The sequence below is a fragment of the Rhodnius prolixus genome, unplaced genomic scaffold (genome assembly GCF_049639745.1).
Source record: "Rhodnius prolixus isolate KJV_2025 unplaced genomic scaffold, Rpr scaffold_7, whole genome shotgun sequence".
Taxonomy (NCBI): Eukaryota; Metazoa; Arthropoda; class Insecta; order Hemiptera; family Reduviidae; genus Rhodnius; species Rhodnius prolixus.
Window position 1 is genome coordinate 3,835,993 of NW_027411582.1, and position 11,400 is coordinate 3,847,392.

General features: G+C 39.3%; 1 pseudogene; it reads left to right on the forward strand.

The window, feature by feature from the left end:
* The first annotated feature begins 5,925 nt into the window (after window positions 1-5,925).
* LOC141447665 (U6 spliceosomal RNA) lies at window positions 5,926-5,996 on the forward strand (annotated as a pseudogene).
* Window positions 5,997-11,400: the final 5,404 nt, after the last annotated feature.

The window sequence follows — 11,400 nt, forward strand, 5'->3', positions numbered from 1 at the left end:
GCGAATGATTTCAGAGTGATCTTTTGGAATATTAGAGGTTTGACTACATTATATAATCTTGATTCAGATGAAATTAAGTTTTTGTTGTCAGCAGACGTGATCTGCCTGTTAGAAACCTGGTGCTGTTTAGAAAACGTTAAATTGCCAAATTTCTTTTGTGATTATTCGATATTTAACAACACCGCTAGTAAATATCACAAAAGAGGTAGAGGTTCAGGAGGTATTATTGTGTTGGTCCGTTCAAATTAAAAAAATATTATTACTAAAATTTTTCATAAACATGAACATTGGTTTTCTTTGTTTATAAGCTCTGATAATGAGTCGTTTCTTGTTTGCGCCAATTATTGGCGACCTAATTTAAATGATGAGTTAATTATAAACAGTTTTAAAGATCATTTAAATGACATAATTATGGAATTTGGTCATATCAATATACGAGGGTCGTTTGAAAAGTCCGTGCAAAAATAAAAACTACTTAATTTTTTGGGGTAAACCTTTTTTATTTTTCAACATAGTCTCCTTTTAGGCTTATACACTTCGTCCAACGCTGCTCTAGTTTGTTGATCCCTTCCGAATAATAGGTTTTGTCCAAGTCTGAAAAATAGCCATTCGTTTCTGCAATCACCTCCTCGTTTGAATAAAATTTTTTTCTCGCCAGCCATTTCTTCATATTGGGGAAGAAATAGTAGTCCGAGGGAGCCAAGTCTGGAGAATAGGGGGGATGTGAAACGAGTTGGAACCCTATTTCCATTAATTTTGCGACCACAACTGCTGAGGTGTGAGCTGGTGCGTTGTCGTGATGGAAAAGGACTTTTTTGTGGGCCAATCGTGGGAGTTTTTCTTGCAGCTCGGTTTTCAAACGGTCCAATAACGATGAATAATATGCACCTGTAATAGTTTTACCCTTTTCCAGATAGTCGATGAGGATTATTCCTTGCGAATCCCAAAAGACAGTCGCCATAATCTTTCCGGCCGAAGGAACGGTCTTCGCCTTTTTTGGCGCAGATTCCCCCTTGGTCTCAGGAGTGTAGTGATGTATCCATGTTTCATCCACAGTGACGAAACGACGCTTAAAGTCCTGCGGATTCTTCTGGAACAGCTGCAAACCGTCCTTGCAACACTTCACACGATTTCGTTTTTGGTCAAGCGTGAGCAATCGCGGCACCCATCTTGCGGATAGCCTTGTCATGTCCAAATGTTGATGCGAAATATTATGTACCCGTTCATTCGAGATGCCCACAGCACTAGCAATCTCACGCACCTTCACTCTTCTGTCATCCATCACCATATCATGGATTTTATCAATGATTTCTGGAGTAGTAACCTCAACAGGGCGTCCAGAACGTTCAGCGTCACTTGTGCCCATATGGCCACTCCGAAAATTTTGAAACCACTTATAAACTGTTTTAATCGAAGGTGCAGAGTCACCATAATGTTTATCAAGCTTCTCTTTAGTCTTCTGAGGCGTTTTGCCTTTCATAAAGTAGTGTTTAATCAACACACGAAATTCTTTTTCGTCCATTTTTTGAAAATCACTCGACTTCCTCGATTCAAACGAATGCCAAACACAAAGAAATAGACCGATCTGGCTGAAACTTGGTGTGTGTACTTCCAAGAGATGCTACTAACTAAACATAACCTCGATACGCGCCAGTGGTGCTGTCTCTCTGACTTTGCACGGACTTTTCAAACGACCCTCGTATCTACATGCGCAACACATTAACTTTTCTTCCAGTATTCAGCCTAAAATTATGTTGGAGAATCTCTTATGTTTCGACTCAGTAAACAAAGTTAAATATATGTACTTTTTTATAATTAACTCAATGAAAATTAGAAATCTGTTCTCATTAATTTAATAAGTTTTTCTTTATTGTATATTATTATTACTTTTCTCCGTAATGTGAATCTATTTTTGTTTTCTCTTTCTCTTTCTTTTTTCATGTATCTTCTGTATTTTATCCATGTAAAGGCACGGGTCAACCCCTTGCTACAATGTATTATAAGCAAGTAACAATAAATATAAAAAAAAAAATTTAATGGTTAATATGAGAAATTTATAGTAAAGTATGTTTGGCGGTGATAGGCTAGACCCGCAAAGCTAAGATGTATTGTTGGTTTAGTGGGTTCGATTCCCGGTCTTAGGCCTTGGATTTTATTCAATGGTTAATATGAGAAATTTATAGTAAAGTATGTTTGGCGGTGATAGGCTAGACCCGCAAAGCTAAGATGTATTGTTGGTTTAGTGGGTTCGATTCCCGGTCTTAGGCCTTGGATTTTATTCAATGGTTAATATGAGAAATTTATAGTAAAGTATGTTTGGCGGTGATAGGCTAGACCCGCAAAGCTAAGATGTATTGTTGGTTTAGTGGGTTCGATTCCCGGTCTTAGGCCTTGGATTTTATTCAATGGTTAATATGAGAAATTTATAGTAAAGTATGTTTGGCGGTGATAGGCTTGACCCGCAAAACTAAGATGTATTGTTGGTTTAGTGGGTTCGATTCCCGGTCTTAGGCCTTGGATTTTATTCAATGGTTAATATGAGAAATTTATAGTAAAGTATGTTTGGCGGTGATAGGCTAGACCCGCAAAGCTAAGATGTATTGTTGGTTTAGTGGGTTCGATTCCCGGTCTTAGGCCTTGGATTTTATTCAATGGTTAATATGAGAAATTTATAGTAAAGTATGTTAGGCGGTGATAGGCTAGACCCGCAAAGCTAAGATGTATTGTTGGTTTAGTGGGTTCGATTCCCGGTCTTAGGCCTTGGATTTTATTCAATGGTTAATATGAGAAATTTATAGTAAAGTATGTTTGGCGGTGATAGGCTAGACCCGCAAAGCTAAGATGTATTGTTGGTTTAGTGGGTTCGATTCCCGGTCTTAGGCCTTGGATTTTATTCAATGGTTAATATGAGAAATTTATAGTAAAGTATGTTTGGCGGTGATAGGCTAGACCCGCAAAGCTAAGATGTATTGTTGGTTTAGTGGGTTCGATTCCCGGTCTTAGGCCTTGGATTTTATTCAATGGTTAATATGAGAAATTTATAGTAAAGTATGTTTGGCGGTGATAGGCTAGACCCGCAAAGCTAAGATGTATTGTTGGTTTAGTGGGTTCGATTCCCGGTCTTAGGCCTTGGATTTTATTCAATGGTTAATATGAGAAATTTATAGTAGAGTATGTTAGGCGGTGATAGGCTAGACCCGCAAAGCTAAGATGTATTGTTGGTTTAGTGGGTTCGATTCCCGGTCTTAGGCCTTGGATTTTATTCAATGGTTAATATGAGAAATTTATAGTAAAGTATGTTTGGCGGTGATAGGCTAGACCCGCAAAGCTAAGATGTATTGTTGGTTTAGTGGGTTCGATTCCCGGTCTTAGGCCTTGGATTTTATTCAATGGTTAATATGAGAAATTTATAGTAAAGTATGTTTGGCGGTGATAGGCTAGACCCGCAAAGCTAAGATGTATTGTTGGTTTAGTGGGTTCGATTCCCGGTCTTAGGCCTTGGATTTTATTCAATGGTTAATATGAGAAATTTATAGTAAAGTATGTTAGGCGTTTAAGAGGCTAGACCCGCAAAGCTAAGATGTATTGTTGGTTTAGTAGGTTCGATTCCCAGTGTCTAAGTCTTGGATTTTATTTAATGTTTAATATGAGAAATTTACAGTAAAGTATGTTTGCTAGTCGCCCCCGTCCACGACACCTAATTGGTAGTTGGACGTTAAGCCTCGCCTGAAAAAATAGGCGATTGAAAAATAGTCTTCTGGAAAGAAGATTACTTTAACTATTAAAAAAAAAAAAAATACTTAGAGACTTAGGATCTCAGACTTGAATGGATAATAGCATGCCATGAATACCGTATTATGCAACTATTGCCGGTTCAAAGAAACTATAATAGCTTAGAGCTACAATTGGTGGGGGGGGGGGGGGGAAATGGCAACCTAAAAAAGATTTGTGTACAATGGAAAGGATTACGGAAGTAGTTTCTTTGAAAAGAACAGCTTGGGAAGAATTGGTACACCTATAATTATAGGTGTACATTGCAATGACATCTTTTTTTTTCTGTAGAAATGCTTTAAGTTCTCTTTGGGGGCTATAAGTGCGGGAATAAATAAAGTATTATAATAACAAGGCGGGGAGAAATAAGGGAAACCGGCTGATAGGAATTGGAAGAGGTGGGGTCTTATTTGGCGGGTCCATCATGAATGCAGCCCGGGTAATTGTAAGTGACGTGTAGGGAAAAATTAAAAAAATAGAGGGGGAATATCAGTGTCTTCCATTTTGTTAAGAGCTGGAGTAATGGAAAGAATGTGTCCCCCTACATATGGAGAGGGGGCCCAACCCTTACTTCAATAAATGTTCTTAATAAAGGAACTTGCAACAGTTTTTGTCCTTAAATGCTTCTCTCTTTTTTTGGAGGGGAGCTGGGGGCCAATTTAGAAATAAATTCTTTCCTCTTGGTACAATGTCCTTCAGAATGTAGTTAATTTTGGCTGCGGGATTTTTGCGACCGTTAAGTTGGTATCGGTTTCTGGCGAGGCTCAATTTATAAAATCTTATCTTGCCGGCGATTTTTGGGCTGGAGTTTTAACTGAAACAAGCTCGCTTACCCATTCCCTAAAATTCCCTTTTTTTTTGGTTGTGGACTCCGGGAACTCCGAGAACGGGTATTTCCGATAAAGAAAGATAAAAAAAATAGGAGAAATGCATTTTAAGTAGTCCTTCTTAATATTGAAAGTAAATAAATTATTTACTAGAAATTTTAAGATAATTGGACAATATAATGACGTAATAAGATTTTATAGTGTTCTACATTGGGGGGGGGGGAGGGTAAGTTAAGACGTCATTTTGGAACTTTATATAAAAGCTAAGGCTTCTTAATACTTGGCCCTATACAAGGGAACTTAATAAATACTAAGGGCCAAATTCCCTTACATATACATTCAAGCATAAAAAAGGGGTTTTTGAAAGAAAATTGGTCCATTTGAAGGAAGTAAAGGACAGTTTTGACCAAAAAGGGCTCTACAGGAAAATAGGTGTGTGTGTGTGCGCCTGGAAAAGCTTCCTTTCCTTTTCCTTATGATCCTCTCGTCCTCTATCTCCTTCATTTTCAAGCATAAGAAGGAGCACCCTAAGATGATGGTCATCATTTTCCTTTGATACAGATTTCTCCCATCATCCTGTTCTTGTGTGTATATACAAGAAGTTAGGTCTGGAAGAAGTATGGTGAAGAACAGTAAGTAAAGCTCCTTCTAACTATACAGAAAAGAGAGCTTTCCTCTAGTCGAAAAGGTTCATTTCACCATTTAGTTGACACATTTTCATTAGCCGCCTCTATAGCTGCCCTGCCGCCTTCAAACGCACATCTGTCTCTCTCTCGCTTACTATGTTCATGTCGTCCACAGTTGCCTCCCCCCACTAACACTGGACTAGTCCTGGGCTCTTCTTGGCCTATCCCTGTCAAGCCTTTAATCTTTCATTTACTTCCTGTAAAAGCTCCTCCACCCACTTTTGTTTATTTCCGTCTGAATTACAAGATGAAGGAGATTGTAGTAACATGTTAAACTACAAAATAGTGCCTACAACATGATTTTGCCCAAAGTAGTTCCTACAACTTCTCTCTCAGTTTTGGTAACTTGATGAAAATCTACATCCTGCCATCCAAGACCTTCCCATGGTGAGGAGATTGGCGAAAATTAGTAGTAAAACTGAACTTAATGGTGAGCTTGAGAAATAGACTTCAACATTAACTTTATTAAAGTAAGAAGCACATTGAATTAAGTCCCCTGAATAGGCATCGTTTCTCCTTTAAACAGAACTTTGGCTGGCTTTCCGGTCAAGAAAGGATGAAGAAGCTTCTTCAAAGGATACAATCTGTTTCCCTGAATCCCATCAAAAGATCTTCTATTGGGAGTAATATTTCCCTTTAGAGTACTCGCTTCGGCGGTAAATATAATAAAATTGGAACGATACAGAGAAGATTGGCATGGGCCCTGCGCAAGATAGTGAAGCGTTTTAAGACGCCACGGTAGCCGAGCGGTTAGAGGCTAGACCCGCAATGCTAAGATGTATTGTTGGTTTAGTGGGTTCGATTCCCTAACTCTAAGCCTTGTATTCTATTTAATAGTTAATATGAGAAATTTATAGTAAAGTATGTTAGGCGGTTAGAGGCTAGACCCGCAATGCTAAGATGTATTGTTGGTTTAGTGGGTTCGATTCCCTATTTCTAAGTCTTGGATTTTATTTAATGGTTAATATGAGGAATTTATAGTAAAGTATGTTTGCTAGTCACCTCCGTCCGTGTCACCTAATTTGGTAATTGGACGTTAAGCCTGCCTTAAAAAAAAGGCAATTACTTTTATTTTTACTTACTTTATTTCCCTTTAGATTTAGAAGACTTTTAGAGTTAAAAATTGAAAGGTGGGGTTTCGAAAGAGAGTCTCGCTTTCAGGAGCATGTCAGCCGCACGGTTCAAGGTTCAGTCTGAGCATGGTGGTGCAGGATTTGAACAGGAAGAGGAAGTAGGAGGGGGATGAACGAATGGACAGTGAACCAACGCTGACAAAGTCCTTGCCGAAGACAATGTTGAGTGTGCAAAGTAAGGGCGAGTTTATGATTTGAGGAACTAGAAGATGAATTTTCTATGAAAATATAACAAATTTTTACTCAACACTTTCCTTCATTCAGTGGATTTTTCCGATGAAAATATGAAATGGAAAATCTACAGAACCTTCCTGTTACAAGAGGTAAGTGAAAATAGAAAAAAAAAGTTTAATGGTAATAAATTAGCCAGGATTAAGTTGCAGATTTTTTGGAAGGGGTAGTGTTGTAAAGAAGTGAGGGAAGCCGAGTAAAACAAGGTACTTAGTACAGAGGGATCTCTCTTTCGGTGGGTGGGGGGGAAGGGTGGCAGGGGGAAGCCCAACTTTGGGGGACTTTGACAAAGTTATCGTCCGCTTCGACAAACTTTTTTTTTGTTTTTTTATTTTTTACACTCTCTCTCTCTGTGCTCAGTCTGTGTGCTTCATCTTTTTAAGTCTTATCTAAGTCCCAGGGTCTGCCAAACCCCCCACCACCGCTGCTAATCTTGCTAAGTAAGCAAGGGGGGGTTTGCCTTAATTAAGAACAACCTAATTACAGCATTCCACGTCTTCTATCATCATCATACAAATACAGTTTTCAAATAAGAACTACAGACACCTGAAGATTTTCAGTTCCAAAATACGGGCAGGCGCAAAAATAACCAATCAGTTGTGGGAAACTCATAGGAACTTCCGGTACTAGATTACTAATCTGTACATCCACAAACTGTGACTGTTATGAAGAGTACATTTGACTAAAATGTAAGCCTACTTTCAACAGCTTTTCCTAACGTTTTATTTTTAATACCAATTTTTCTAATAAAAATTGTGGTCTGTATATGTGTAACGTTTTACATAAAGTTTGAGAGGAAAATCTTTAGGGAAATTTTCGGAAAAACTCCAAAAAAAAACTCCCTCTAAAAAAACGTAATAATTTTATTCAGTAAAAACTACAGATGAAATGACGTAACACTGAGTATCGTCTTTGTTTAAAAATAACCGATTCAAAACACTTTGCTGCTCAGAACGAAGGCCTCCCCCCCCTCTTGGACGTCTACAAAAAAACTGGGAACCAAAAAAAAGAACAAACTTAGAGGGGGCCCTCCTTGAGGCTGTTATTACAATGTAATATGCTAAACAACAACAACCAGTACGTTGTTAAAGAATTGTTGCAACGCTGTAGTTTCGTTGTTTCTCAATATTAAATCCCCCCCCCCTCTAAATAGCCATCAGGTAATTAAAATTCAATTCACCGTTTGTAGTTAATTGATTTTTTTAACAAGAAAATTATGATTAGTTATTTATGTTCACTGTTTTCTATTCTTTTTACAACCACTTATTTAAAAAATGAAATACTTCCGGTATGTATGTGCGTCTAGGAAATCATTAAAGTGTTTGTTTAATAAATAATAGTTACTATAACTATACTTAATAATATCCGGTCTGGAATCTACCTGAACAGGTACCTACCTGCCTGAACAGAGTGCAGCTTAATCCCAATTAGTTCAGAAAAAAAATAAAGAAATTTTCAGAAAAGGTATAAATTCACTTTTTAAGCATTAATAGAAAAGAAAAATTGTATTTGGCCATAATTAGAAAATTTAAGCCCAAAGAGAAAAGCACCAATTTTGGGGTAAGTTAGTTAGAAATGCTACGGGAAAACTTCTCAATATATGGGAAAGAAAAGTACTGCGACGAATATTTGGACCCTGTCTGCGAAAATGGGAGCAGGAGAATTAGAAAAAATGAAGAACTTCGGCCGAGTTTCGGGAAAACCAGATCTGGTATCTTTTGTAAGAAAGAGAACCAGTTAATTTGGCTTTGGACAAGTCGAAAGAATGTGCCACAAAATAGGATTCTTAGGAAACTTATGAAGGGAAAGCCAGGAGGAAGCCAGGGTGTTAGAAGATGGCGAAGGTACGCCTATGACAAAGCCGAATGGCCAAAAAATAATGGAGAAGGTCCCAGGACATTGTAGGTCCCTAGCGCCATGGGTTAGGTAGGTAGGTAGTTGGAGTTAAAGAAACTCGATTTAAAGAGGAACCATTCACGCTGATTCTCCATAATCTCTCCAAGATCTGCTGTTTTTTTTTTTTTTTTTTTTTTTTTTTTTTTTTTTTTTTTTTTTTTTTTTTTTTTTTTTTTTTTTTTTTTTTTTTTTTTTTAAGTGTAAGACTAATTCTGTACTTAGGGATACGCATACCTTCTTTGGAGTTACAGGAAGGCATAATGAACTTTGGAGTTACAGCGATAATTCGATAAAAAGACTCAATTCTAGACTGGCGAAGGTACAGAGGAGGGTGTGGAAGCGGAAGTGCACGGGGCGAAGCCGAAATGTAGCTTTTCGGTTAGCCTAGGAAAACTAGGCTACAGTTTTTCAGGCTGAGCTAGCTGCAATTAGGTCCTGTGCTGCCAAGATTTAAGGGCGAGGAATTATTAATTCTAAGGTCGTAATTTTCTCAGATAGTCAGGCTACTCTAAGGGCAATTAGTTCTCCTACCAGGTCAACTCAAGGCTCTGGTTTGGGACTGTCTGGGTGCCCTGAAGGAAATTAGTGACCAGAATAAGGTATTTCTGGTGTGGGTACCTGGTCAACTCAGGACATAAGGATGAACGAAGTGGCAGATTTATTGGGAAGGCTCTGCAGGACACTTCGTTGGCCCGGAAAGGCTCTGCGGGACACTTCGTTGGCCCTGGAAGGCTCTGCGGGACACTTCGTTGGCCCGGAGCCCTGTTTTGGGGGTTTTTGAAGTGTGTTCAGTCTGCGGGCATTAAACTATGGGTGCAGAATAGGTCTCAGGAGTGGTGGCTGTCTACCACGGAGCAGAGACAGGCGAAGGTGTTCATTCGCCGATTCTGACTGCACAATTAATTCGTCAAGGTCCGCGTGGGGCTATAAGGATAATTGTGGGCCTATTAACTGGGCCACTGCAGGCTCAGAAAACACATGCATCGCATGGGCCTGACGGATGTTAAGCTTCTGTAGGTTCTGTCAGGTGGAGAAGGAGGAAACGGTACTGCATGTGTTGTGACCAGTGTGAGGGGCTCCTGTGGCTAAGAATGTTACTTCTCGAGGAGAGAAAAACCAAGGCCTTGAGAGCTTTACCCAGAATTAAGAGTCTGATCAAAGGGACAGGTCTGGAGGGCAAGTTTTAGATTGAGGGGAGCCACAATAGATCCAAAGGGGTCGTAGTGGCGTAGACCTTGAGGCCGCCCTAGTTTAAGCTATTCTATTCTGTGGGCCTGTCAGATGGTAGCCTCTGTAGGTTCTCTCAGGTGGAGAAGGAGGAGGAGGAAATGGGCACTGCACGTGTTGTGTTGAAGGATGTTACTTCTCGGGGAGGAAAAAAACCAAGGCCTGAGGAGCTTTAGCCGAAAGTCGCTCTCCAGAATTTAAGAGTCTGATTAAAAGGACGGGTCTGGAAGGTGAGCTCTAAAGTAGGGGAGCCACAGTAGATCCAAAGGGGTCGCAGTGGCGTAGGCCTTGAGGCCGCCCTAGTTTAATCTAATCTAGACAGCGAAAAGAACTTCACTGATTGAATAATTTAGCCTAAATTCTGACTTGTTGAGTTTCCAAATTTCTATTGGTTACGAAAAGGCCGCCCCAAGAAATTCACGCCCTTTTTGTAGGTTTAGTAAGCTAATAATTGATCTCGTATACGATTTATGTATAAAGTAAAATCTCCCGACAAATTACTGCCGTCTAGGAGTGGAATTACCAAATGTTGTAATACCAGCTGCTGCTGTTAGACGTTGTTCTTTATTATTAATGGGAGCCCATTACCCTTTCAAACTGTGAACACTCAAATTAAACACTGTTGCCAACTTTAACAAAAAAAACAAAACAAAAACATAATATGTATAAATACAAAAACAAGAATACACCCTCTAAATTTTTTTTTTGGAACTATCGATGTATTGTCTCGAAACATAAGTGTATAACACAATTGTACCATTGTATATAATACAGAGTTACCCCCTCCCCCCTACCCCGAATAAGAATCCTCGAGGCCACCTCTACAATTACTGTGCAGTATGGAGGACGTGTGAACCACCCACAAGTATGGTCTCATAATATCCACTTGCCCGCCCTAATTCTCCCGCTGTGCGGCGCCGGGCAGTCATTCCAGAGAAAAAAAAAGGGTTTTTTTAAATTCGAGTATTGGGTTCGTAATGCAGGAAATGGTGTCCAAATGCAAGCAAGGGAAGGAAATAGAAACTTATACTGCATTGGCTGAAAACAAATTCTTTTCATCTCATTGGCAGTTCGTAAAAGGAAGTGCGTAAAAGGAAATGCGCATATTGATATTTCTCAAGTATTATAAAGAAGAGATTGCATGTGATGCAGAATTTAGAAACGCTAGAATTATGATTCAGACTAGAATCTTTTATTTTTATTATTATTTTTTAAATGATTTAAGGCGCGTCAACATCTAAGGTTATTGGCGGCCCGGAGCTTTTTTCAGTGCACTGCCGGGCCTCCGGAGACAGTGTTCTCTCGTTACAACACAACACTGTAACCATCACCGGGACAGTGAGCTGTAAGAGAAGCTCCTAGGTAGAGAAAATCTAAGAGTCAGCAGCTGGATTCGAACCCGGGGACCTCAGCCGCGAGGGAGTCCAGTACGCTAACCGCATAGCTGATCCCTTCCCTTTTTTTCTATTATTATTGATAACTTTATCGCGGATTTACGGAGAGAGAGAGAGAGAGAAATAACCCCAAAACAAAAGAAAAACCACTCTGACCGCTAACGTCACGTCAATAACCTGAACTTCATTTGAAATGAAGCAGAACAAGACCCGAAAACAAAACAACAAAAAAACG